This window comes from Microcebus murinus, unplaced genomic scaffold (genome assembly GCF_040939455.1).
Source record: "Microcebus murinus isolate Inina unplaced genomic scaffold, M.murinus_Inina_mat1.0 scaf006_hap2_Mmur4.0, whole genome shotgun sequence".
Lineage (NCBI taxonomy): Eukaryota > Metazoa > Chordata > Mammalia > Primates > Cheirogaleidae > Microcebus > Microcebus murinus.
In genome coordinates this window covers 775,641-802,527 of record NW_027438952.1, presented here as the reverse complement: position 1 = coordinate 802,527, position 26,887 = coordinate 775,641, and the positions used below count along the sequence as shown (strand labels likewise).

Here is a 26,887-nt window from a genome sequence, read left to right as displayed (position 1 = left end):
GCGCTCCTCCCCCGCCAGGCCCGTCACTGTCCTCGGCCCCTGCCCCTGCCTGACCGGCCCCTTCCCGCCCCGGCCCGTCACCGTCACCGTCACCGTCACCGTCCTCTGCCCCTGCCTGACAGGCTCCTCTCCGCCCGGCCCACCACCTGGGCCACTGCCTGACTCGCTCCTCCCCGGCCAGGCCCGTCACTGTCCTGGGCCCCCGCCTGACCGGCTCCTTCCCGCCCGGCCTGTCACCGTCCTCGGCCCCTGCCTGACACGCTCCTCCCCGCCCGTCACCGTCCTCGGCCCCTGCCTGACCGGCTCCTCCGTCGCCTGGGCCTTCCAGGGGCTTGGTGTGGACGCTGCTTCCAGGAAGCCCTCCAGGAACCCGGCAGCAGGGCGGCCGCAGCAGTCTGGCGCAGGCATCGCTAAGTCGCCTGCCTGCCGGGGACGGGGACGTGCCCCGCTGTGCCGCGGGGGCCCAGCCTGGTGTCTTCCCTGAGGCCCTGGGGCTGCCGCTCCCCGCAAGGGGAGAGCCTCGGAGGTGGGGACCGCCTCCTGATGGGGACGTCCACGCAGCTCTCCACGTCGGATTCCGGGGCTCTCTGTCCTGCCTGAAGGCCCAGCTGGCCTGCGGGTCCTTAGAATGGCAGGAACATCCTCAAACTGATATTGCGAGTCCGGGGGTTGTCTGCACTTTTGTGCTGGGCACCCCAGGGAGGCCCAGGGGCTGGCTGGACAACGCGGTCTGCTCGGGTGCTTTGGAGGAGCAACCGATGCCCTTGGGACTTTGGTAGCAGCGTCTCAGGTGTCTCTGAGCCCTGCGCCATGTCGGGGAGGAGGCGGGAGGGGCCGCGACCTGCAGTCGTGTTCCCGGGGTGGCACGGCATGTGGCTTCTTCCACAGGCTGCTTGGCCTGGGCTCCCTGCACCTGGGCCTTTGGGGGACTGGCCCTGTGCTTGCCAACGCTTCCTGCAGGGACCCGGAGCTGGGAGGTGGCATCTCCCAGCCCTGGGCCGGGCAGAGCCCCAGCGGGCCATGCCCACAACCTCTCTCAGCACGGGTCCCCCAGAAGGCTCCTTTGGGACCAGGATTCTCCTGCGGGTGACTTCTTAAAGTCTGGCCCCTGGATGGAGGGGCACCGGGAGCAGAGGAGCCGGAAGCGGAAGGGGGTGCCCATGCGAGGGGACATTTTCAGGCCAAGTACCAGCTTCAGCCTGATCCTCCTGGGAACCCCGGGGTGTACGTCGTCACACCTCCTGGTTGTCCCGCTCTGAGACAAGGAGCCGGGCTTCGCATTCCCACAGCAGCCAGTCGTGGGCTGAGGACACCTGGGGCCTTGGGAACTCCCTGGCTTCTCTTTGGATTACCATTTGGAGCTGCTTGGGAATCGTGCCGCCACACACACCCGAGTGCAGGTGTCTTCTGCACAGACTGCGGGCCTCGCGCTTCTGAATGCCACTGGCTCGCCACCCACCCACGGGTGAACCTGGTCAGGGTGCTTTCTCTAAGGAGCCGACTCTGATCCGGGCGGGCTACCGGTGTCTCTGTTTGCTCGTTTCTTTCTTCCATTTCGGGAAAGTCTGCCTTACTGGGTGTGGAAATCTCCTATGCCTTTCCTCGCCTATTCTGTCAGCTTTAAAATTCTCTTTCAGTTGCCACCCTCACAGATGGATTAGGAAACTCTTTCCGGTGCACTCATTAGTGAAATGACCTCAAGGAAGCTCGAATCCAATATCTAATCGCCGGCTTTTAGCAAGTCCACACCCGAGGGTGGTTGGGGTCCAATCCAGCCCCGGGCCAGGCCCAGGCCCCTTGGACTGGGCCACAGGAGGACACGGAGCAGGGTCCCGGCCCCCACGGGAGCGGTGCCGGCAGTTCTCCAAGGGCTTGGGGGTTTTCCAGAGGTAGGAGATGGAGGGGACTGATTTCTTCAGCGCCCCCCAAACCACCCCGCCCCACCCCAGCCATGGGACACATCCCGAGAGACGCCCCTACACTCGCTCCCCTCCCCCATGCGCTGTGCCCCAGCCCTGGCCCTGGGGAATAGGCGGCAGCCCGCCCACCCACAGGGCGGGGGCGCAGCTGACAGGGGTTGTGCGGGAGGGCGGCCCCTGGCTGGGGTCAAAGGGTGAGCGCGCGTGCGCAGTCAGCGGCGGCGCGCTGGGGGTGGGGGCGGGTAGGTGAAGGAGGCGAGGTGAGGAGAGGAGGGGGGCTGGAAGGTCTCCACCTTGGCGGGTCCAGCCGTGGAGGCGCATCGTGTCTGTGTGTGTGTGTGTGTGTGTGTGTGTGTGTGTGTGTGTGTGTGTGTGTGTAGACAGCCCCCCACCCCACCCCACCCCGCCCCGTCCCTCACCTCAGTCCTCCGGAGTCCGCCCGACCGGGTCGGCCAACTGCACAGGCCCGGCGCGGGTCAGCGCTATCGCGGGGAAGCGCAGTGAGGCTGGCCTCTTGAGCGGGGCAGGGGCGCCCTCCGCGGTCTAGGGCCACACCACCCCGAACGCGCCCCGTCTCGTCTGATCTCCGAAGCTAAGCAGCGTCGGGCCTGGTTAGTACTTGGATGGGAGACCGCCTGGGAATCCCGGGTGCCCTAGGCTTTTTTTTTTTTTTTTTTTTTTTTTTTTTTTTGCCTGTTGCTCTGTCCCCTTGCCCGGAGCGCGGCGGGGCGGCGGTCCGGCGGATCACCCCCACCCTCAGCGCCCGCCGCGGTGCCTGCCGCCCCAGCCCGCACCGTGGGGCCTCCTCTTGTCCCAAGCCGGGACACCGCCGCCGCGGGGCAGCATGCGTGCCATCTGGACTGTCCGGTCTCAGTCCAAAGGTCTGGTCTGTGGGAAACGACACGCTGGAGGAAACCTGGAGAGTCTGAGAGGGGAGGGAGTTCCGGAAGGATTCCAGGATGTCACTTTGAGCGAGTATGTGACCAGAACTCGTCCCGTTGCTTTTGGGGTTCTATGGGCTACACGTAGGAATCTCTGGTGGTGGCACTGGAGGTTGGGGGATCCGGAGTCACACCCAGACCTGCTCGACAGGCCTCCTTTTACTTTTCTTTTCGGATTCATGTTCTTAGAAAGTGTCTCTTATCTCTATTATTGCATTTTCTTTTCTCTCTCCTTTCTAGCAGATGATGGGAGTACAAGTATTGAGGTGACATGTGTTGCCCGTGCCCCCCTCCCCCCTGTCTCCTTATTTATTTCTCATTCTCTCCCAGCGTATTGTGGGGGTACCAATGTTCAGGTCGGGTGCATTGCTCTTTCCCCGCCTCCCCCCTCGGGTCAGAGCTTCAAGTGCGCCCATCCCCCAGTCGGTGCGCACCCACCCCCTCCCTAATGGATGTGTATGCCCACCCCCTCCCCACGCCCGCCCGACACCCACCCGATGAAGGTGATTCCTCGCTGTCCACTTAGGTGTCCATCCGTTCCTACCAATTTGCCGGTGAGCGCGCGCACGTGGTGCTCGTGTGTCCGTTCTTGGGACACCTGGCCTACTGGAACGGGTTCCAGCTCTGGCCAGGAGAACACGAGAGGCGCCCCCTCACCGCTGCTCCTCACAGCCGAATGGCACTCCGTGGTGTCCACGCGCCACATGTTACTAATGCACTCCTGGATGGATGGGCACTCGGGTCGCTTCCACATCTTTGCGATTGTGAATTGTGCCCTAACTGTCACCCTACCCCTTACCCAGCCCGTCTCCTCTGCCCCTGCCTGACGCGCTCCTCCCCCGCCAGGCCCGTCACTGTCCTCGGCCCCTGCCCCTGCCTGACCGGCCCCTTCCCGCCCCGGCCCGTCACCGTCACCGTCACCGTCACCGTCCTCTGCCCCTGCCTGACAGGCTCCTCTCCGCCCGGCCCACCACCTGGGCCACTGCCTGACTCGCTCCTCCCCGGCCAGGCCCGTCACTGTCCTGGGCCCCCGCCTGACCGGCTCCTTCCCGCCCGGCCTGTCACCGTCCTCGGCCCCTGCCTGACACGCTCCTCCCCGCCCGTCACCGTCCTCGGCCCCTGCCTGACCGGCTCCTCCGTCGCCTGGGCCTTCCAGGGGCTTGGTGTGGACGCTGCTTCCAGGAAGCCCTCCAGGAACCCGGCAGCAGGGCGGCCGCAGCAGTCTGGCGCAGGCATCGCTAAGTCGCCTGCCTGCCGGGGACGGGGACGTGCCCCGCTGTGCCGCGGGGGCCCAGCCTGGTGTCTTCCCTGAGGCCCTGGGGCTGCCGCTCCCCGCAAGGGGAGAGCCTCGGAGGTGGGGACCGCCTCCTGATGGGGACGTCCACGCAGCTCTCCACGTCGGATTCCGGGGCTCTCTGTCCTGCCTGAAGGCCCAGCTGGCCTGCGGGTCCTTAGAATGGCAGGAACATCCTCAAACTGATATTGCGAGTCCGGGGGTTGTCTGCACTTTTGTGCTGGGCACCCCAGGGAGGCCCAGGGGCTGGCTGGACAACGCGGTCTGCTCGGGTGCTTTGGAGGAGCAACCGATGCCCTTGGGACTTTGGTAGCAGCGTCTCAGGTGTCTCTGAGCCCTGCGCCATGTCGGGGAGGAGGCGGGAGGGGCCGCGACCTGCAGTCGTGTTCCCGGGGTGGCACGGCATGTGGCTTCTTCCACAGGCTGCTTGGCCTGGGCTCCCTGCACCTGGGCCTTTGGGGGACTGGCCCTGTGCTTGCCAACGCTTCCTGCAGGGACCCGGAGCTGGGAGGTGGCATCTCCCAGCCCTGGGCCGGGCAGAGCCCCAGCGGGCCATGCCCACAACCTCTCTCAGCACGGGTCCCCCAGAAGGCTCCTTTGGGACCAGGATTCTCCTGCGGGTGACTTCTTAAAGTCTGGCCCCTGGATGGAGGGGCACCGGGAGCAGAGGAGCCGGAAGCGGAAGGGGGTGCCCATGCGAGGGGACATTTTCAGGCCAAGTACCAGCTTCAGCCTGATCCTCCTGGGAACCCCGGGGTGTACGTCGTCACACCTCCTGGTTGTCCCGCTCTGAGACAAGGAGCCGGGCTTCGCATTCCCACAGCAGCCAGTCGTGGGCTGAGGACACCTGGGGCCTTGGGAACTCCCTGGCTTCTCTTTGGATTACCATTTGGAGCTGCTTGGGAATCGTGCCGCCACACACACCCGAGTGCAGGTGTCTTCTGCACAGACTGCGGGCCTCGCGCTTCTGAATGCCACTGGCTCGCCACCCACCCACGGGTGAACCTGGTCAGGGTGCTTTCTCTAAGGAGCCGACTCTGATCCGGGCGGGCTACCGGTGTCTCTGTTTGCTCGTTTCTTTCTTCCATTTCGGGAAAGTCTGCCTTACTGGGTGTGGAAATCTCCTATGCCTTTCCTCGCCTATTCTGTCAGCTTTAAAATTCTCTTTCAGTTGCCACCCTCACAGATGGATTAGGAAACTCTTTCCGGTGCACTCATTAGTGAAATGACCTCAAGGAAGCTCGAATCCAATATCTAATCGCCGGCTTTTAGCAAGTCCACACCCGAGGGTGGTTGGGGTCCAATCCAGCCCCGGGCCAGGCCCAGGCCCCTTGGACTGGGCCACAGGAGGACACGGAGCAGGGTCCCGGCCCCCACGGGAGCGGTGCCGGCAGTTCTCCAAGGGCTTGGGGGTTTTCCAGAGGTAGGAGATGGAGGGGACTGATTTCTTCAGCGCCCCCCAAACCACCCCGCCCCACCCCAGCCATGGGACACATCCCGAGAGACGCCCCTACACTCGCTCCCCTCCCCCATGCGCTGTGCCCCAGCCCTGGCCCTGGGGAATAGGCGGCAGCCCGCCCACCCACAGGGCGGGGGCGCAGCTGACAGGGGTTGTGCGGGAGGGCGGCCCCTGGCTGGGGTCAAAGGGTGAGCGCGCGTGCGCAGTCAGCGGCGGCGCGCTGGGGGTGGGGGCGGGTAGGTGAAGGAGGTGAGGTGAGGAGAGGAGGGGGGCTGGAAGGTCTCCACCTTGGCGGGTCCAGCCGTGGAGGCGCATCGTGTCTGTGTGTGTGTGTGTGTGTGTGTGTGTGTGTGTGTGTGTGTTTGTGTAGACAGCCCCCCACCCCACCCCACCCCGCCCCGTCCCTCACCTCAGTCCTCCGGAGTCCGCCCGACCGGGTCGGCCAACTGCACAGGCCCGGCGCGGGTCAGCGCTATCGCGGGGAAGCGCAGTGAGGCTGGCCTCTTGAGCGGGGCAGGGGCGCCCTCCGCGGTCTAGGGCCACACCACCCCGAACGCGCCCCGTCTCGTCTGATCTCCGAAGCTAAGCAGCGTCGGGCCTGGTTAGTACTTGGATGGGAGACCGCCTGGGAATCCCGGGTGCCCTAGGCTTTTTTTTTTTTTTTTTTTTTTTTGCCTGTTGCTCTGTCCCCTTGCCGGGAGCCCGGCGGGGCGGCGGTCCGGCGGATCACCCCCACCCTCAGCGCCCGCCGCGGTGCCTGCCGCCCCAGCCCGCACCGTGGGGCCTCCTCTTGTCCCAAGCCGGGACACCGCCGCCGCGGGGCAGCATGCGTGCCATCTGGACTGTCCGGTCTCAGTCCAAAGGTCTGGTCTGTGGGAAACGACACGCTGGAGGAAACCTGGAGAGTCTGAGAGGGGAGGGAGTTCCGGAAGGATTCCAGGATGTCACTTTGAGCGAGTATGTGACCAGAACTCGTCCCGTTGCTTTTGGGGTTCTATGGGCTACACGTAGGAATCTCTGGTGGTGGCACTGGAGGTTGGGGGATCCGGAGTCACACCCAGACCTGCTCGACAGGCCTCCTTTTACTTTTCTTTTCGGATTCATGTTCTTAGAAAGTGTCTCTTATCTCTATTATTGCATTTTCTTTTCTCTCTCCTTTCTAGCAGATGATGGGAGTACAAGTATTGAGGTGACATGTGTTGCCCGTGCCCCCCTCCCCCCTGTCTCCTTATTTATTTCTCATTCTCTCCCAGCGTATTGTGGGGGTACCAATGTTCAGGTCGGGTGCATTGCTCTTTCCCCGCCTCCCCCCTCGGGTCAGAGCTTCAAGTGCGCCCATCCCCCAGTCGGTGCGCACCCACCCCCTCCCTAATGGATGTGTATGCCCACCCCCTCCCCACGCCCGCCCGACACCCACCCGATGAAGGTGATTCCTCGCTGTCCACTTAGGTGTCCATCCGTTCCTACCAATTTGCCGGTGAGCGCGCGCACGTGGTGCTCGTGTGTCCGTTCTTGGGACACCTGGCCTACTGGAACGGGTTCCAGCTCTGGCCAGGAGAACACGAGAGGCGCCCCCTCACCGCTGCTCCTCACAGCCGAATGGCACTCCGTGGTGTCCACGCGCCACATGTTACTAATGCACTCCTGGATGGATGGGCACTCGGGTCGCTTCCACATCTTTGCGATTGTGAATTGTGCCCTAACTGTCACCCTACCCCTTACCCAGCCCGTCTCCTCTGCCCCTGCCTGACGCGCTCCTCCCCCGCCAGGCCCGTCACTGTCCTCGGCCCCTGCCCCTGCCTGACCGGCCCCTTCCCGCCCCGGCCCGTCACCGTCACCGTCACCGTCACCGTCCTCTGCCCCTGCCTGACAGGCTCCTCTCCGCCCGGCCCACCACCTGGGCCACTGCCTGACTCGCTCCTCCCCGGCCAGGCCCGTCACTGTCCTGGGCCCCCGCCTGACCGGCTCCTTCCCGCCCGGCCTGTCACCGTCCTCGGCCCCTGCCTGACACGCTCCTCCCCGCCCGTCACCGTCCTCGGCCCCTGCCTGACCGGCTCCTCCGTCGCCTGGGCCTTCCAGGGGCTTGGTGTGGACGCTGCTTCCAGGAAGCCCTCCAGGAACCCGGCAGCAGGGCGGCCGCAGCAGTCTGGCGCAGGCATCGCTAAGTCGCCTGCCTGCCGGGGACGGGGACGTGCCCCGCTGTGCCGCGGGGGCCCAGCCTGGTGTCTTCCCTGAGGCCCTGGGGCTGCCGCTCCCCGCAAGGGGAGAGCCTCGGAGGTGGGGACCGCCTCCTGATGGGGACGTCCACGCAGCTCTCCACGTCGGATTCCGGGGCTCTCTGTCCTGCCTGAAGGCCCAGCTGGCCTGCGGGTCCTTAGAATGGCAGGAACATCCTCAAACTGAGATTGCGAGTCCGGGGGTTGTCTGCACTTTTGTGCTGGGCACCCCAGGGAGGCCCAGGGTCTGGCTGGACAACGCGGTCTGCTCGGGTGCTTTGGAGGAGCAACCGATGCCCTTTGGACTTTGGTAGCAGCGTCTCAGGTGTCTCTGAGCCCTGCGCCATGTCGGGGAGGAGGCGGGAGGGGCCGCGACCTGCAGTCGTGTTCCCGGGGTGGCACGGCATGTGGCTTCTTCCACAGGCTGCTTGGCCTGGGCTCCCTGCACCTGGGCCTTTGGGGGACTGGCCCTGTGCTTGCCAACGCTTCCTGCAGGGACCCGGAGCTGGGAGGTGGCATCTCCCAGCCCTGGGCCGGGCAGAGCCCCAGCGGGCCATGCCCACAACCTCTCTCAGCACGGGTCCCCCAGAAGGCTCCTTTGGGACCAGGATTCTCCTGCGGGTGACTTCTTAAAGTCTGGCCCCTGGATGGAGGGGCACCGGGAGCAGAGGAGCCGGAAGCGGAAGGGGGTGCCCATGCGAGGGGACATTTTCAGGCCAAGTACCAGCTTCAGCCTGATCCTCCTGGGAACCCCGGGGTGTACGTCACACCTCCTGGTTGTCCCGCTCTGAGACAAGGAGCCGCCGGGCTTCGCATTCCCACAGCAGCCAGTCGTGGGCTGAGGACACCTGGGGCCTTGGGAACTCCCTGGCTTCTCTTTGGATTACCATTTGGAGCTGCTTGGGAATCGCGCCGCCACACACACCCGAGTGCAGGTGTCTTCTGCACAGACTGCGGGCCTCGCGCTTCTGAATGCCACTGGCTCGCCACCCACCCACGGGTGAACCTGGTCAGGGTGCTTTCTCTAAGGAGCCGACTCTGATCCGGGCGGGCTACCGGTGTCTCTGTTTGCTCGTTTCTTTCTTCCATTTCGGGAAAGTCTGCCTTACTGGGTGTGGAAATCTCCTATGCCTTTCCTCGCCTATTCTGTCAGCTTTAAAATTCTCTTTCAGTTGCCACCCTCACAGATGGATTAGGAAACTCTTTCCGGTGCACTCATTAGTGAAATGACCTCAAGGAAGCTCGAATCCAATATCTAATCGCCGGCTTTTAGCAAGTCCACACCCGAGGGTGGTTGGGGTCCAATCCAGCCCCGGGCCAGGCCCAGGCCCCTTGGACTGGGCCACAGGAGGACACGGAGCAGGGTCCCGGCCCCCACGGGAGCGGTGCCGGCAGTTCTCCAAGGGCTTGGGGGTTTTCCAGAGGTAGGAGATGGAGGGGACTGATTTCTTCAGCGCCCCCCAAACCACCCCGCCCCACCCCAGCCATGGGACACATCCCGAGAGACGCCCCTACACTCGCTCCCCTCCCCCATGCGCTGTGCCCCAGCCCTGGCCCTGGGGAATAGGCGGCAGCCCGCCCACCCACAGGGCGGGGGCGCAGCTGACAGGGGTTGTGCGGGAGGGCGGCCCCTGGCTGGGGCCAAAGGGTGAGCGCGCGTGCGCAGTCAGCGGCGGCGCGCTGGGGGTGGGGGCGGGTAGGTGAAGGAGGCGAGGTGAGGAGAGGAGGGGGGCTGGAAGGTCTCCACCTTGGCGGGTCCAGCCGTGGAGGCGCATCGTGTCTGTGTGTGTGTGTGTTTGTGTGTGTGTGTGTGTGTGTGTGTGTGTGTGTGTGTGTGTAGACAGCCCCCCACCCCACCCCACCCCGCCCCGTCCCTCACCTCAGTCCTCCGGAGTCCGCCCGACCGGGTCGGCCAACTGCACAGGCCCGGCGCGGGTCAGCGCTATCGCGGGGAAGCGCAGTGAGGCTGGCCTCTTGAGCGGGGCAGGGGCGCCCTCCGCGGTCTAGGGCCACACCACCCCGAACGCGCCCCGTCTCGTCTGATCTCCGAAGCTAAGCAGCGTCGGGCCTGGTTAGTACTTGGATGGGAGACCGCCTGGGAATCCCGGGTGCCTTAGGCTTTTTTTTTTTTTTTTTTTTTTGCCTGTTGCTCTGTCCCCTTGCCGGGAGCGCGGCGGGGCGGCGGTCCGGCGGATCACCCCCACCCTCAGCGCCCGCCGCGGTGCCTGCCGCCCCAGCCCGCACCGTGGGGCCTCCTCTTGTCCCAAGCCGGGACACCGCCGCCGCGGGGCAGCATGCGTGCCATCTGGACTGTCCGGTCTCAGTCCAAAGGTCTGGTCTGTGGGAAACGACACGCTGGAGGAAACCTGGAGAGTCTGAGAGGGGAGGGAGTTCCGGAAGGATTCCAGGATGTCACTTTGAGCGAGTATGTGACCAGAACTCGTCCCGTTGCTTTTGGGGTTCTATGGGCTACACGTAGGAATCTCTGGTGGTGGCACTGGAGGTTGGGGGATCCGGAGTCACACCCAGACCTGCTCGACAGGCCTCCTTTTACTTTTCTTTTCGGATTCATGTTCTTAGAAAGTGTCTCTTATCTCTATTATTGCATTTTCTTTTCTCTCTCCTTTCTAGCAGATGATGGGAGTACAAGTATTGAGGTGACATGTGTTGCCCGTGCCCCCCTCCCCCCTGTCTCCTTATTTATTTCTCATTCTCTCCCAGCGTATTGTGGGGGTACCAATGTTCAGGTCGGGTGCATTGCTCTTTCCCCGCCTCCCCCCTCGGGTCAGAGCTTCAAGTGCGCCCATCCCCCAGTCGGTGCGCACCCACCCCCTCCCTAATGGATGTGTATGCCCACCCCCTCCCCACGCCCGCCCGACACCCACCCGATGAAGGTGATTCCTCGCTGTCCACTTAGGTGTCCATCCGTTCCTACCAATTTGCCGGTGAGCGCGCGCACGTGGTGCTCGTGTGTCCGTTCTTGGGACACCTGGCCTACTGGAACGGGTTCCAGCTCTGGCCAGGAGAACACGAGAGGCGCCCCCTCACCGCTGCTCCTCACAGCCGAATGGCACTCCGTGGTGTCCACGCGCCACATGTTACTAATGCACTCCTGGATGGATGGGCACTCGGGTCGCTTCCACATCTTTGCGATTGTGAATTGTGCCCTAACTGTCACCCTACCCCTTACCCAGCCCGTCTCCTCTGCCCCTGCCTGACGCGCTCCTCCCCCGCCAGGCCCGTCACTGTCCTCGGCCCCTGCCCCTGCCTGACCGGCCCCTTCCCGCCCCGGCCCGTCACCGTCACCGTCACCGTCACCGTCCTCTGCCCCTGCCTGACAGGCTCCTCTCCGCCCGGCCCACCACCTGGGCCACTGCCTGACTCGCTCCTCCCCGGCCAGGCCCGTCACTGTCCTGGGCCCCCGCCTGACCGGCTCCTTCCCGCCCGGCCTGTCACCGTCCTCGGCCCCTGCCTGACACGCTCCTCCCCGCCCGTCACCGTCCTCGGCCCCTGCCTGACCGGCTCCTCCGTCGCCTGGGCCTTCCAGGGGCTTGGTGTGGACGCTGCTTCCAGGAAGCCCTCCAGGAACCCGGCAGCAGGGCGGCCGCAGCAGTCTGGCGCAGGCATCGCTAAGTCGCCTGCCTGCCGGGGACGGGGACGTGCCCCGCTGTGCCGCGGGGGCCCAGCCTGGTGTCTTCCCTGAGGCCCTGGGGCTGCCGCTCCCCGCAAGGGGAGAGCCTCGGAGGTGGGGACCGCCTCCTGATGGGGACGTCCACGCAGCTCTCCACGTCGGATTCCGGGGCTCTCTGTCCTGCCTGAAGGCCCAGCTGGCCTGCGGGTCCTTAGAATGGCAGGAACATCCTCAAACTGATATTGCGAGTCCGGGGGTTGTCTGCACTTTTGTGCTGGGCACCCCAGGGAGGCCCAGGGGCTGGCTGGACAACGCGGTCTGCTCGGGTGCTTTGGAGGAGCAACCGATGCCCTTGGGACTTTGGTAGCAGCGTCTCAGGTGTCTCTGAGCCCTGCGCCATGTCGGGGAGGAGGCGGGAGGGGCCGCGACCTGCAGTCGTGTTCCCGGGGTGGCACGGCATGTGGCTTCTTCCACAGGCTGCTTGGCCTGGGCTCCCTGCACCTGGGCCTTTGGGGGACTGGCCCTGTGCTTGCCAACGCTTCCTGCAGGGACCCGGAGCTGGGAGGTGGCATCTCCCAGCCCTGGGCCGGGCAGAGCCCCAGCGGGCCATGCCCACAACCTCTCTCAGCACGGGTCCCCCAGAAGGCTCCTTTGGGACCAGGATTCTCCTGCGGGTGACTTCTTAAAGTCTGGCCCCTGGATGGAGGGGCACCGGGAGCAGAGGAGCCGGAAGCGGAAGGGGGTGCCCATGCGAGGGGACATTTTCAGGCCAAGTACCAGCTTCAGCCTGATCCTCCTGGGAACCCCGGGGTGTACGTCGTCACACCTCCTGGTTGTCCCGCTCTGAGACAAGGAGCCGGGCTTCGCATTCCCACAGCAGCCAGTCGTGGGCTGAGGACACCTGGGGCCTTGGGAACTCCCTGGCTTCTCTTTGGATTACCATTTGGAGCTGCTTGGGAATCGTGCCGCCACACACACCCGAGTGCAGGTGTCTTCTGCACAGACTGCGGGCCTCGCGCTTCTGAATGCCACTGGCTCGCCACCCACCCACGGGTGAACCTGGTCAGGGTGCTTTCTCTAAGGAGCCGACTCTGATCCGGGCGGGCTACCGGTGTCTCTGTTTGCTCGTTTCTTTCTTCCATTTCGGGAAAGTCTGCCTTACTGGGTGTGGAAATCTCCTATGCCTTTCCTCGCCTATTCTGTCAGCTTTAAAATTCTCTTTCAGTTGCCACCCTCACAGATGGATTAGGAAACTCTTTCCGGTGCACTCATTAGTGAAATGACCTCAAGGAAGCTCGAATCCAATATCTAATCGCCGGCTTTTAGCAAGTCCACACCCGAGGGTGGTTGGGGTCCAATCCAGCCCCGGGCCAGGCCCAGGCCCCTTGGACTGGGCCACAGGAGGACACGGAGCAGGGTCCCGGCCCCCACGGGAGCGGTGCCGGCAGTTCTCCAAGGGCTTGGGGGTTTTCCAGAGGTAGGAGATGGAGGGGACTGATTTCTTCAGCGCCCCCCAAACCACCCCGCCCCACCCCAGCCATGGGACACATCCCGAGAGACGCCCCTACACTCGCTCCCCTCCCCCATGCGCTGTGCCCCAGCCCTGGCCCTGGGGAATAGGCGGCAGCCCGCCCACCCACAGGGCGGGGGCGCAGCTGACAGGGGTTGTGCGGGAGGGCGGCCCCTGGCTGGGGCCAAAGGGTGAGCGCGCGTGCGCAGTCAGCGGCGGCGCGCTGGGGGTGGGGGCGGGTAGGTGAAGGAGGCGAGGTGAGGAGAGGAGGGGGGCTGGAAGGTCTCCACCTTGGCGGGTCCAGCCGTGGAGGCGCATCGTGTCTGTGTGTGTGTGTGTTTGTGTGTGTGTGTGTGTGTGTGTGTGTGTGTGTGTGTGTGTAGACAGCCCCCCACCCCACCCCACCCCGCCCCGTCCCTCACCTCAGTCCTCCGGAGTCCGCCCGACCGGGTCGGCCAACTGCACAGGCCCGGCGCGGGTCAGCGCTATCGCGGGGAAGCGCAGTGAGGCTGGCCTCTTGAGCGGGGCAGGGGCGCCCTCCGCGGTCTAGGGCCACACCACCCCGAACGCGCCCCGTCTCGTCTGATCTCCGAAGCTAAGCAGCGTCGGGCCTGGTTAGTACTTGGATGGGAGACCGCCTGGGAATCCCGGGTGCCTTAGGCTTTTTTTTTTTTTTTTTTTTTTGCCTGTTGCTCTGTCCCCTTGCCGGGAGCGCGGCGGGGCGGCGGTCCGGCGGATCACCCCCACCCTCAGCGCCCGCCGCGGTGCCTGCCGCCCCAGCCCGCACCGTGGGGCCTCCTCTTGTCCCAAGCCGGGACACCGCCGCCGCGGGGCAGCATGCGTGCCATCTGGACTGTCCGGTCTCAGTCCAAAGGTCTGGTCTGTGGGAAACGACACGCTGGAGGAAACCTGGAGAGTCTGAGAGGGGAGGGAGTTCCGGAAGGATTCCAGGATGTCACTTTGAGCGAGTATGTGACCAGAACTCGTCCCGTTGCTTTTGGGGTTCTATGGGCTACACGTAGGAATCTCTGGTGGTGGCACTGGAGGTTGGGGGATCCGGAGTCACACCCAGACCTGCTCGACAGGCCTCCTTTTACTTTTCTTTTCGGATTCATGTTCTTAGAAAGTGTCTCTTATCTCTATTATTGCATTTTCTTTTCTCTCTCCTTTCTAGCAGATGATGGGAGTACAAGTATTGAGGTGACATGTGTTGCCCGTGCCCCCCTCCCCCCTGTCTCCTTATTTATTTCTCATTCTCTCCCAGCGTATTGTGGGGGTACCAATGTTCAGGTCGGGTGCATTGCTCTTTCCCCGCCTCCCCCCTCGGGTCAGAGCTTCAAGTGCGCCCATCCCCCAGTCGGTGCGCACCCACCCCCTCCCTAATGGATGTGTATGCCCACCCCCTCCCCACGCCCGCCCGACACCCACCCGATGAAGGTGATTCCTCGCTGTCCACTTAGGTGTCCATCCGTTCCTACCAATTTGCCGGTGAGCGCGCGCACGTGGTGCTCGTGTGTCCGTTCTTGGGACACCTGGCCTACTGGAACGGGTTCCAGCTCTGGCCAGGAGAACACGAGAGGCGCCCCCTCACCGCTGCTCCTCACAGCCGAATGGCACTCCGTGGTGTCCACGCGCCACATGTTACTAATGCACTCCTGGATGGATGGGCACTCGGGTCGCTTCCACATCTTTGCGATTGTGAATTGTGCCCTAACTGTCACCCTACCCCTTACCCAGCCCGTCTCCTCTGCCCCTGCCTGACGCGCTCCTCCCCCGCCAGGCCCGTCACTGTCCTCGGCCCCTGCCCCTGCCTGACCGGCCCCTTCCCGCCCCGGCCCGTCACCGTCACCGTCACCGTCACCGTCCTCTGCCCCTGCCTGACAGGCTCCTCTCCGCCCGGCCCACCACCTGGGCCACTGCCTGACTCGCTCCTCCCCGGCCAGGCCCGTCACTGTCCTGGGCCCCCGCCTGACCGGCTCCTTCCCGCCCGGCCTGTCACCGTCCTCGGCCCCTGCCTGACACGCTCCTCCCCGCCCGTCACCGTCCTCGGCCCCTGCCTGACCGGCTCCTCCGTCGCCTGGGCCTTCCAGGGGCTTGGTGTGGACGCTGCTTCCAGGAAGCCCTCCAGGAACCCGGCAGCAGGGCGGCCGCAGCAGTCTGGCGCAGGCATCGCTAAGTCGCCTGCCTGCCGGGGACGGGGACGTGCCCCGCTGTGCCGCGGGGGCCCAGCCTGGTGTCTTCCCTGAGGCCCTGGGGCTGCCGCTCCCCGCAAGGGGAGAGCCTCGGAGGTGGGGACCGCCTCCTGATGGGGACGTCCACGCAGCTCTCCACGTCGGATTCCGGGGCTCTCTGTCCTGCCTGAAGGCCCAGCTGGCCTGCGGGTCCTTAGAATGGCAGGAACATCCTCAAACTGATATTGCGAGTCCGGGGGTTGTCTGCACTTTTGTGCTGGGCACCCCAGGGAGGCCCAGGGGCTGGCTGGACAACGCGGTCTGCTCGGGTGCTTTGGAGGAGCAACCGATGCCCTTGGGACTTTGGTAGCAGCGTCTCAGGTGTCTCTGAGCCCTGCGCCATGTCGGGGAGGAGGCGGGAGGGGCCGCGACCTGCAGTCGTGTTCCCGGGGTGGCACGGCATGTGGCTTCTTCCACAGGCTGCTTGGCCTGGGCTCCCTGCACCTGGGCCTTTGGGGGACTGGCCCTGTGCTTGCCAACGCTTCCTGCAGGGACCCGGAGCTGGGAGGTGGCATCTCCCAGCCCTGGGCCGGGCAGAGCCCCAGCGGGCCATGCCCACAACCTCTCTCAGCACGGGTCCCCCAGAAGGCTCCTTTGGGACCAGGATTCTCCTGCGGGTGACTTCTTAAAGTCTGGCCCCTGGATGGAGGGGCACCGGGAGCAGAGGAGCCGGAAGCGGAAGGGGGTGCCCATGCGAGGGGACATTTTCAGGCCAAGTACCAGCTTCAGCCTGATCCTCCTGGGAACCCCGGGGTGTACGTCGTCACACCTCCTGGTTGTCCCGCTCTGAGACAAGGAGCCGGGCTTCGCATTCCCACAGCAGCCAGTCGTGGGCTGAGGACACCTGGGGCCTTGGGAACTCCCTGGCTTCTCTTTGGATTACCATTTGGAGCTGCTTGGGAATCGTGCCGCCACACACACCCGAGTGCAGGTGTCTTCTGCACAGACTGCGGGCCTCGCGCTTCTGAATGCCACTGGCTCGCCACCCACCCACGGGTGAACCTGGTCAGGGTGCTTTCTCTAAGGAGCCGACTCTGATCCGGGCGGGCTACCGGTGTCTCTGTTTGCTCGTTTCTTTCTTCCATTTCGGGAAAGTCTGCCTTACTGGGTGTGGAAATCTCCTATGCCTTTCCTCGCCTATTCTGTCAGCTTTAAAATTCTCTTTCAGTTGCCACCCTCACAGATGGATTAGGAAACTCTTTCCGGTGCACTCATTAGTGAAATGACCTCAAGGAAGCTCGAATCCAATATCTAATCGCCGGCTTTTAGCAAGTCCACACCCGAGGGTGGTTGGGGTCCAATCCAGCCCCGGGCCAGGCCCAGGCCCCTTGGACTGGGCCACAGGAGGACACGGAGCAGGGTCCCGGCCCCCACGGGAGCGGTGCCGGCAGTTCTCCAAGGGCTTGGGGGTTTTCCAGAGGTAGGAGATGGAGGGGACTGATTTCTTCAGCGCCCCCCAAACCACCCCGCCCCACCCCAGCCATGGGACACATCCCGAGAGACGCCCCTACACTCGCTCCCCTCCCCCATGCGCTGTGCCCCAGCCCTGGCCCTGGGGAATAGGCGGCAGCCCGCCCACCCACAGGGCGGGGGCGCAGCTGACAGGGGTTGTGCGGGAGGGCGGCCCCTGGCTGGGGTCAAAGGGTGAGCGCGCGTGCGCAGTCAGCGGCGGCGCGCTGGGGGTGGGGGCGGGTAGGTGAAGGAGGCGAGGTGAGGAGAGGAGGGGGGCTGGAAGGTCTCCACCTTGGCGGGTCCAGCCGTGGAGGCGCATCGTGTCTGTGTGTGTGTGTGTGTGTGTGTGTGTGTGTGTGTGTGTGTGTGTGTGTGTAGACAGCCCCCCACCCCACCCCACCCCGCCCCGTCCCTCACCTCAGTCCTCCGGAGTCCGCCCGACCGGGTCGGCCAACTGCACAGGCCCGGCGCGGGTCAGCGCTATCGCGGGGAAGCGCAGTGAGGCTGGCCTCTTGAGCGGGGCAGGGGCGCCCTCCGCGGTCTAGGGCCACACCACCCCGAACGCGCCCCGTCTCGTCTGATCTCCGAAGCTAAGCAGCGTCGGGCCTGGTTAGTACTTGGATGGGAGACCGCCTGGGAATCCCGGGTGCCCTAGGCTTTTTTTTTTTTTTTTTTTTTTTTTTTTTTTTGCCTGTTGCTCTGTCCCCTTGCCCGGAGCGCGGCGGGGCGGCGGTCCGGCGGATCACCCCCACCCTCAGCGCCCGCCGCGGTGCCTGCCGCCCCAGCCCGCACCGTGGGGCCTCCTCTTGTCCCAAGCCGGGACACCGCCGCCGCGGGGCAGCATGCGTGCCATCTGGACTGTCCGGTCTCAGTCCAAAGGTCTGGTCTGTGGGAAACGACACGCTGGAGGAAACCTGGAGAGTCTGAGAGGGGAGGGAGTTCCGGAAGGATTCCAGGATGTCACTTTGAGCGAGTATGTGACCAGAACTCGTCCCGTTGCTTTTGGGGTTCTATGGGCTACACGTAGGAATCTCTGGTGGTGGCACTGGAGGTTGGGGGATCCGGAGTCACACCCAGACCTGCTCGACAGGCCTCCTTTTACTTTTCTTTTCGGATTCATGTTCTTAGAAAGTGTCTCTTATCTCTATTATTGCATTTTCTTTTCTCTCTCCTTTCTAGCAGATGATGGGAGTACAAGTATTGAGGTGACATGTGTTGCCCGTGCCCCCCTCCCCCCTGTCTCCTTATTTATTTCTCATTCTCTCCCAGCGTATTGTGGGGGTACCAATGTTCAGGTCGGGTGCATTGCTCTTTCCCCGCCTCCCCCCTCGGGTCAGAGCTTCAAGTGCGCCCATCCCCCAGTCGGTGCGCACCCACCCCCTCCCTAATGGATGTGTATGCCCACCCCCTCCCCACGCCCGCCCGACACCCACCCGATGAAGGTGATTCCTCGCTGTCCACTTAGGTGTCCATCCGTTCCTACCAATTTGCCGGTGAGCGCGCGCACGTGGTGCTCGTGTGTCCGTTCTTGGGACACCTGGCCTACTGGAACGGGTTCCAGCTCTGGCCAGGAGAACACGAGAGGCGCCCCCTCACCGCTGCTCCTCACAGCCGAATGGCACTCCGTGGTGTCCACGCGCCACATGTTACTAATGCACTCCTGGATGGATGGGCACTCGGGTCGCTTCCACATCTTTGCGATTGTGAATTGTGCCCTAACTGTCACCCTACCCCTTACCCAGCCCGTCTCCTCTGCCCCTGCCTGACGCGCTCCTCCCCCGCCAGGCCCGTCACTGTCCTCGGCCCCTGCCCCTGCCTGACCGGCCCCTTCCCGCCCCGGCCCGTCACCGTCACCGTCACCGTCCTCTGCCCCTGCCTGACAGGCTCCTCTCCGCCCGGCCCACCACCTGGGCCACTGCCTGACTCGCTCCTCCCCGGCCAGGCCCGTCACTGTCCTGGGCCCCCGCCTGACCGGCTCCTTCCCGCCCGGCCTGTCACCGTCCTCGGCCCCTGCCTGACACGCTCCTCCCCGCCCGTCACCGTCCTCGGCCCCTGCCTGACCGGCTCCTCCGTCGCCTGGGCCTTCCAGGGGCTTGGTGTGGACGCTGCTTCCAGGAAGCCCTCCAGGAACCCGGCAGCAGGGCGGCCGCAGCAGTCTGGCGCAGGCATCGCTAAGTCGCCTGCCTGCCGGGGACGGGGACGTGCCCCGCTGTGCCGCGGGGGCCCAGCCTGGTGTCTTCCCTGAGGCCCTGGGGCTGCCGCTCCCCGCAAGGGGAGAGCCTCGGAGGTGGGGACCGCCTCCTGATGGGGACGTCCACGCAGCTCTCCACGTCGGATTCCGGGGCTCTCTGTCCTGCCTGAAGGCCCAGCTGGCCTGCGGGTCCTTAGAATGGCAGGAACATCCTCAAACTGATATTGCGAGTCCGGGGGTTGTCTGCACTTTTGTGCTGGGCACCCCAGGGAGGCCCAGGGGCTGGCTGGACAACGCGGTCTGCTCGGGTGCTTTGGAGGAGCAACCGATGCCCTTGGGACTTTGGTAGCAGCGTCTCAGGTGTCTCTGAGCCCTGCGCCATGTCGGGGAGGAGGCGGGAGGGGCCGCGACCTGCAGTCGTGTTCCCGGGGTGGCACGGCATGTGGCTTCTTCCACAGGCTGCTTGGCCTGGGCTCCCTGCACCTGGGCCTTTGGGGGACTGGCCCTGTGCTTGCCAACGCTTCCTGCAGGGACCCGGAGCTGGGAGGTGGCATCTCCCAGCCCTGGGCCGGGCAGAGCCCCAGCGGGCCATGCCCACAACCTCTCTCAGCACGGGTCCCCCAGAAGGCTCCTTTGGGACCAGGATTCTCCTGCGGGTGACTTCTTAAAGTCTGGCCCCTGGATGGAGGGGCACCGGGAGCAGAGGAGCCGGAAGCGGAAGGGGGTGCCCATGCGAGGGGACATTTTCAGGCCAAGTACCAGCTTCAGCCTGATCCTCCTGGGAACCCCGGGGTGTACGTCGTCACACCTCCTGGTTGTCCCGCTCTGAGACAAGGAGCCGGGCTTCGCATTCCCACAGCAGCCAGTCGTGGGCTGAGGACACCTGGGGCCTTGGGAACTCCCTGGCTTCTCTTTGGATTACCATTTGGAGCTGCTTGGGAATCGTGCCGCCACACACACCCGAGTGCAGGTGTCTTCTGCACAGACTGCGGGCCTCGCGCTTCTGAATGCCACTGGCTCGCCACCCACCCACGGGTGAACCTGGTCAGGGTGCTTTCTCTAAGGAGCCGACTCTGATCCGGGCGGGCTACCGGTGTCTCTGTTTGCTCGTTTCTTTCTTCCATTTCGGGAAAGTCTGCCTTACTGGGTGTGGAAATCTCCTATGCCTTTCCTCGCCTATTCTGTCAGCTTTAAAATTCTCTTTCAGTTGCCACCCTCACAGATGGATTAGGAAACTCTTTCCGGTGCACTCATTAGTGAAATGACCTCAAGGAAGCTCGAATCCAATATCTAATCGCCGGCTTTTAGCAAGTCCACACCCGAGGGTGGTTGGGGTCCAATCCAGCCCCGGGCCAGGCCCAGGCCCCTTGGACTGGGCCACAGGAGGACACGGAGCAGGGTCCCGGCCCCCACGGGAGCGGTGCCGGCAGTTCTCCAAGGGCTTGGGGGTTTTCCAGAGGTAGGAGATGGAGGGGACTGATTTCTTCAGCGCCCCCCAAACCACCCCGCCCCACCCCAGCCATGGGACACATCCCGAGAGACGCCCCTACACTCGCTCCCCTCCCCCATGCGCTGTGCCCCAGCCCTGGCCCTGGGGAATAGGCGGCAGCCCGCCCACCCACAGGGCGGGGGCGCAGCTGACAGGGGTTGTGCGGGAGGGCGGCCCCTGGCTGGGGTCAAAGGGTGAGCGCGCGTGCGCAGTCAGCGGCGGTGCGCTGGGGGTGGGGGCGGGTAGGTGAAGGAGGCGAGGTGAGGAGAGGAGGGGGGCTGGAAGGTCTCCACCTTGGCGGGTCCAGCCGTGGAGGCGCATCGTGTCTGTGTGTGTGTGTGTGTGTGTGTGTGTGTGTGTGTGTGTTTGTGTAGACAGCCCCCCACCCCACCCCACCCCGCCCCGTCCCTCACCTCAGTCCTCCGGAGTCCGCCCGACCGGGTCGGCCAACTGCACAGGCCCGGCGCGGGTCAGCGCTATCGCGGGGAAGCGCAGTGAGGCTGGCCTCTTGAGCGGGGCAGGGGCGCCCTCCGCGGTCTAGGGCCACACCACCCCGAACGCGCCCCGTCTCGTCTGATCTCCGAAGCTAAGCAGCGTCGGGCCTGGTTAGTACTTGGATGGGAGACCGCCTGGGAATCCCGGGTGCCCTAGGCTTTTTTTTTTTTTTTTTTTTTTTTTTGCCTGTTGCTCTGTCCCCTTGCCGGGAGCGCGGCAGGGCGGCGGTCCGGCGGATCACCCCCACCCTCAGCGCCCGCCGCGGTGCCTGCCGCCCCAGCCCGCACCGTGGGGCCTCCTCTTGTCCCAAGCCGGGACACCGCCGCCGCGGGGCAGCATGCGTGCCATCTGGACTGTCCGGTCTCAGTCCAAAGGTCTGGTCTGTGGGAAACGACACGCTGGAGGAAACCTGGAGAGTCTGAGAGGGGAGGGAGTTCCGGAAGGATTCCAGGATGTCACTTTGAGCGAGTATGTGACCAGAACTCGTCCCGTTGCTTTTGGGGTTCTATGGGCTACACGTAGGAATCTCTGGTGGTGGCACTGGAGGTTGGGGGATCCGGAGTCACACCCAGACCTGCTCGACAGGCCTCCTTTTACTTTTCTTTTCGGATTCATGTTCTTAGAAAGTGTCTCTTATCTCTATTATTGCATTTTCTTTTCTCTCTCCTTTCTAGCAGATGATGGGAGTACAAGTATTGAGGTGACATGTGTTGCCCGTGCCCCCCTCCCCCCTGTCTCCTTATTTATTTCTCATTCTCTCCCAGCGTATTGTGGGGGTACCAATGTTCAGGTCGGGTGCATTGCTCTTTCCCCGCCTCCCCCCTCGGGTCAGAGCTTCAAGTGCGCCCATCCCCCAGTCGGTGCGCACCCACCCCCTCCCTAATGGATGTGTATGCCCACCCCCTCCCCACGCCCGCCCGACACCCACCCGATGAAGGTGATTCCTCGCTGTCCACTTAGGTGTCCATCCGTTCCTACCAATTTGCCGGTGAGCGCGCGCACGTGGTGCTCGTGTGTCCGTTCTTGGGACACCTGGCCTACTGGAACGGGTTCCAGCTCTGGCCAGGAGAACACGAGAGGCGCCCCCTCACCGCTGCTCCTCACAGCCGAATGGCACTCCGTGGTGTCCACGCGCCACATGTTACTAATGCACTCCTGGATGGATGGGCACTCGGGTCGCTTCCACATCTTTGCGATTGTGAATTGTGCCCTAACTGTCACCCTACCCCTTACCCAGCCCGTCTCCTCTGCCCCTGCCTGACGCGCTCCTCCCCCGCCAGGCCCGTCACTGTCCTCGGCCCCTGCCCCTGCCTGACCGGCCCCTTCCCGCCCCGGCCCGTCACCGTCACCGTCACCGTCACCGTCCTCTGCCCCTGCCTGACAGGCTCCTCTCCGCCCGGCCCACCACCTGGGCCACTGCCTGACTCGCTCCTCCCCGGCCAGGCCCGTCACTGTCCTGGGCCCCCGCCTGACCGGCTCCTTCCCGCCCGGCCTGTCACCGTCCTCGGCCCCTGCCTGACACGCTCCTCCCCGCCCGTCACCGTCCTCGGCCCCTGCCTGACCGGCTCCTCCGTCGCCTGGGCCTTCCAGGGGCTTGGTGTGGACGCTGCTTCCAGGAAGCCCTCCAGGAACCCGGCAGCAGGGCGGCCGCAGCAGTCTGGCGCAGGCATCGCTAAGTCGCCTGCCTGCCGGGGACGGGGACGTGCCCCGCTGTGCCGCGGGGGCCCAGCCTGGTGTCTTCCCTGAGGCCCTGGGGCTGCCGCTCCCCGCAAGGGGAGAGCCTCGGAGGTGGGGACCGCCTCCTGATGGGGACGTCCACGCAGCTCTCCACGTCGGATTCCGGGGCTCTCTGTCCTGCCTGAAGGCCCAGCTGGCCTGCGGGTCCTTAGAATGGCAGGAACATCCTCAAACTGATATTGCGAGTCCGGGGGTTGTCTGCACTTTTGTGCTGGGCACCCCAGGGAGGCCCAGGGGCTGGCTGGACAACGCGGTCTGCTCGGGTGCTTTGGAGGAGCAACCGATGCCCTTGGGACTTTGGTAGCAGCGTCTCAGGTGTCTCTGAGCCCTGCGCCATGTCGGGGAGGAGGCGGGAGGGGCCGCGACCTGCAGTCGTGTTCCCGGGGTGGCACGGCATGTGGCTTCTTCCACAGGCTGCTTGGCCTGGGCTCCCTGCACCTGGGCCTTTGGGGGACTGGCCCTGTGCTTGCCAACGCTTCCTGCAGGGACCCGGAGCTGGGAGGTGGCATCTCCCAGCCCTGGGCCGGGCAGAGCCCCAGCGGGCCATGCCCACAACCTCTCTCAGCACGGGTCCCCCAGAAGGCTCCTTTGGGACCAGGATTCTCCTGCGGGTGACTTCTTAAAGTCTGGCCCCTGGATGGAGGGGCACCGGGAGCAGAGGAGCCGGAAGCGGAAGGGGGTGCCCATGCGAGGGGACATTTTCAGGCCAAGTACCAGCTTCAGCCTGATCCTCCTGGGAACCCCGGGGTGTACGTCGTCACACCTCCTGGTTGTCCCGCTCTGAGACAAGGAGCCGGGCTTCGCATTCCCACAGCAGCCAGTCGTGGGCTGAGGACACCTGGGGCCTTGGGAACTCCCTGGCTTCTCTTTGGATTACCATTTGGAGCTGCTTGGGAATCGTGCCGCCACACACACCCGAGTGCAGGTGTCTTCTGCACAGACTGCGGGCCTCGCGCTTCTGAATGCCACTGGCTCGCCACCCACCCACGGGTGAACCTGGTCAGGGTGCTTTCTCTAAGGAGCCGACTCTGATCCGGGCGGGCTACCGGTGTCTCTGTTTGCTCGTTTCTTTCTTCCATTTCGGGAAAGTCTGCCTTACTGGGTGTGGAAATCTCCTATGCCTTTCCTCGCCTATTCTGTCAGCTTTAAAATTCTCTTTCAGTTGCCACCCTCACAGATGGATTAGGAAACTCTTTCCGGTGCACTCATTAGTGAAATGACCTCAAGGAAGCTCGAATCCAATATCTAATCGCCGGCTTTTAGCAAGTCCACACCCGAGGGTGGTTGGGGTCCAATCCAGCCCCGGGCCAGGCCCAGGCCCCTTGGACTGGGCCACAGGAGGACACGGAGCAGGGTCCCGGCCCCCACGGGAGCGGTGCCGGCAGTTCTCCAAGGGCTTGGGGGTTTTCCAGAGGTAGGAGATGGAGGGGACTGATTTCTTCAGCGCCCCCCAAACCACCCCGCCCCACCCCAGCCATGGGACACATCCCGAGAGACGCCCCTACACTCGCTCCCCTCCCCCATGCGCTGTGCCCCAGCCCTGGCCCTGGGGAATAGGCGGCAGCCCGCCCACCCACAGGGCGGGGGCGCAGCTGACAGGGGTTGTGCGGGAGGGCGGCCCCTGGCTGGGGTCAAAGGGTGAGCGCGCGTGCGCAGTCAGCGGCGGCGCGCTGGGGGTGGGGGCGGGTAGGTGAAGGAGGCGAGGTGAGGAGAGGAGGGGGGCTGGAAGGTCTCCACCTTGGCGGGTCCAGCCGTGGAGGCGCATCGTGTCTGTGTGTGTGTGTGTTTGTGTGTGTGTGTGTGTGTGTGTGTGTGTGTGTGTAGACAGCCCCCCACCCCACCCCACCCCGCCCCGTCCCTCACCTCAGTCCTCCGGAGTCCGCCCGACCGGGTCGGCCAACTGCACAGGCCCGGCGCGGGTCAGCGCTATCGCGGGGAAGCGCAGTGAGGCTGGCCTCTTGAGCGGGGCAGGGGCGCCCTCCGCGGTCTAGGGCCACACCACCCCGAACGCGCCCCGTCTCGTCTGATCTCCGAAGCTAAGCAGCGTCGGGCCTGGTTAGTACTTGGATGGGAGACCGCCTGGGAATCCCGGGTGCCCTAGGCTTTTTTTTTTTTTTTTTTTTTTTTTTTTTTTTGCCTGTTGCTCTGTCCCCTTGCCGGGAGCGCGGCGGGGCGGCGGTCCGGCGGATCACCCCCACCCTCAGCGCCCGCCGCGGTGCCTGCCGCCCCAGCCCGCACCGTGGGGCCTCCTCTTGTCCCAAGCCGGGACACCGCCGCCGCGGGGCAGCATGCGTGCCATCTGGACTGTCCGGTCTCAGTCCAAAGGTCTGGTCTGTGGGAAACGACACGCTGGAGGAAACCTGGAGAGTCTGAGAGGGGAGGGAGTTCCGGAAGGATTCCAGGATGTCACTTTGAGCGAGTATGTGACCAGAACTCGTCCCGTTGCTTTTGGGGTTCTATGGGCTACACGTAGGAATCTCTGGTGGTGGCACTGGAGGTTGGGGGATCCGGAGTCACACCCAGACCTGCTCGACAGGCCTCCTTTTACTTTTCTTTTCGGATTCATGTTCTTAGAAAGTGTCTCTTATCTCTATTATTGCATTTTCTTTTCTCTCTCCTTTCTAGCAGATGATGGGAGTACAAGTATTGAGGTGACATGTGTTGCCCGTGCCCCCCTCCCCCCTGTCTCCTTATTTATTTCTCATTCTCTCCCAGCGTATTGTGGGGGTACCAATGTTCAGGTCGGGTGCATTGCTCTTTCCCCGCCTCCCCCCTCGGGTCAGAGCTTCAAGTGCGCCCATCCCCCAGTCGGTGCGCACCCACCCCCTCCCTAATGGATGTGTATGCCCACCCCCTCCCCACGCCCGCCCGACACCCACCCGATGAAGGTGATTCCTCGCTGTCCACTTAGGTGTCCATCCGTTCCTACCAATTTGCCGGTGAGCGCGCGCACGTGGTGCTCGTGTGTCCGTTCTTGGGACACCTGGCCTACTGGAACGGGTTCCAGCTCTGGCCAGGAGAACACGAGAGGCGCCCCCTCACCGCTGCTCCTCACAGCCGAATGGCACTCCGTGGTGTCCACGCGCCACATGTTACTAATGCACTCCTGGATGGATGGGCACTCGGGTCGCTTCCACATCTTTGCGATTGTGAATTGTGCCCTAACTGTCACCCTACCCCTTACCCAGCCCGTCTCCTCTGCCCCTGCCTGACGCGCTCCTCCCCCGCCAGGCCCGTCACTGTCCTCGGCCCCTGCCCCTGCCTGACCGGCCCCTTCCCGCCCCGGCCCGTCACCGTCACCGTCACCGTCACCGTCCTCTGCCCCTGCCTGACAGGCTCCTCTCCGCCCGGCCCACCACCTGGGCCACTGCCTGACTCGCTCCTCCCCGGCCAGGCCCGTCACTGTCCTGGGCCCCCGCCTGACCGGCTCCTTCCCGCCCGGCCTGTCACCGTCCTCGGCCCCTGCCTGACACGCTCCTCCCCGCCCGTCACCGTCCTCGGCCCCTGCCTGACCGGCTCCTCCGTCGCCTGGGCCTTCCAGGGGCTTGGTGTGGACGCTGCTTCCAGGAAGCCCTCCAGGAACCCGGCAGCAGGGCGGCCGCAGCAGTCTGGCGCAGGCATCGCTAAGTCGCCTGCCTGCCGGGGACGGGGACGTGCCCCGCTGTGCCGCGGGGGCCCAGCCTGGTGTCTTCCCTGAGGCCCTGGGGCTGCCGCTCCCCGCAAGGGGAGAGCCTCGGAGGTGGGGACCGCCTCCTGATGGGGACGTCCACGCAGCTCTCCACGTCGGATTCCGGGGCTCTCTGTCCTGCCTGAAGGCCCAGCTGGCCTGCGGGTCCTTAGAATGGCAGGAACATCCTCAAACTGATATTGCGAGTCCGGGGGTTGTCTGCACTTTTGTGCTGGGCACCCCAGGGAGGCCCAGGGGCTGGCTGGACAACGCGGTCTGCTCGGGTGCTTTGGAGGAGCAACCGATGCCCTTGGGACTTTGGTAGCAGCGTCTCAGGTGTCTCTGAGCCCTGCGCCATGTCGGGGAGGAGGCGGGAGGGGCCGCGACCTGCAGTCGTGTTCCCGGGGTGGCACGGCATGTGGCTTCTTCCACAGGCTGCTTGGCCTGGGCTCCCTGCACCTGGGCCTTTGGGGGACTGGCCCTGTGCTTGCCAACGCTTCCTGCAGGGACCCGGAGCTGGGAGGTGGCATCTCCCAGCCCTGGGCCGGGCAGAGCCCCAGCGGGCCATGCCCACAACCTCTCTCAGCACGGGTCCCCCAGAAGGCTCCTTTGGGACCAGGATTCTCCTGCGGGTGACTTCTTAAAGTCTGGCCCC

General features: G+C 64.6%; 7 pseudogenes; all 7 read left to right on the top strand.

Annotated features, from left to right (window-relative positions):
- Positions 1-2,460: 2,460 nt before the first annotated feature.
- On the top strand, positions 2,461-2,579 carry LOC142866574 (uncharacterized; annotated as a pseudogene).
- A 3,565-nt stretch (positions 2,580-6,144) lies between these two features.
- Positions 6,145-6,263, top strand: LOC142866573 (uncharacterized; annotated as a pseudogene).
- A 3,567-nt stretch (positions 6,264-9,830) lies between these two features.
- LOC142866591 (uncharacterized) lies at positions 9,831-9,949 on the top strand (annotated as a pseudogene).
- Positions 9,950-13,514: 3,565 nt separating this feature from the next.
- LOC142866590 (uncharacterized) lies at positions 13,515-13,633 on the top strand (annotated as a pseudogene).
- Positions 13,634-17,192: 3,559 nt separating this feature from the next.
- On the top strand, positions 17,193-17,311 carry LOC142866571 (uncharacterized; annotated as a pseudogene).
- A 3,557-nt stretch (positions 17,312-20,868) lies between these two features.
- On the top strand, positions 20,869-20,987 carry LOC142866570 (uncharacterized; annotated as a pseudogene).
- Positions 20,988-24,550: 3,563 nt separating this feature from the next.
- LOC142866569 (uncharacterized) lies at positions 24,551-24,669 on the top strand (annotated as a pseudogene).
- The last annotated feature ends 2,218 nt before the right edge of the window (positions 24,670-26,887 follow it).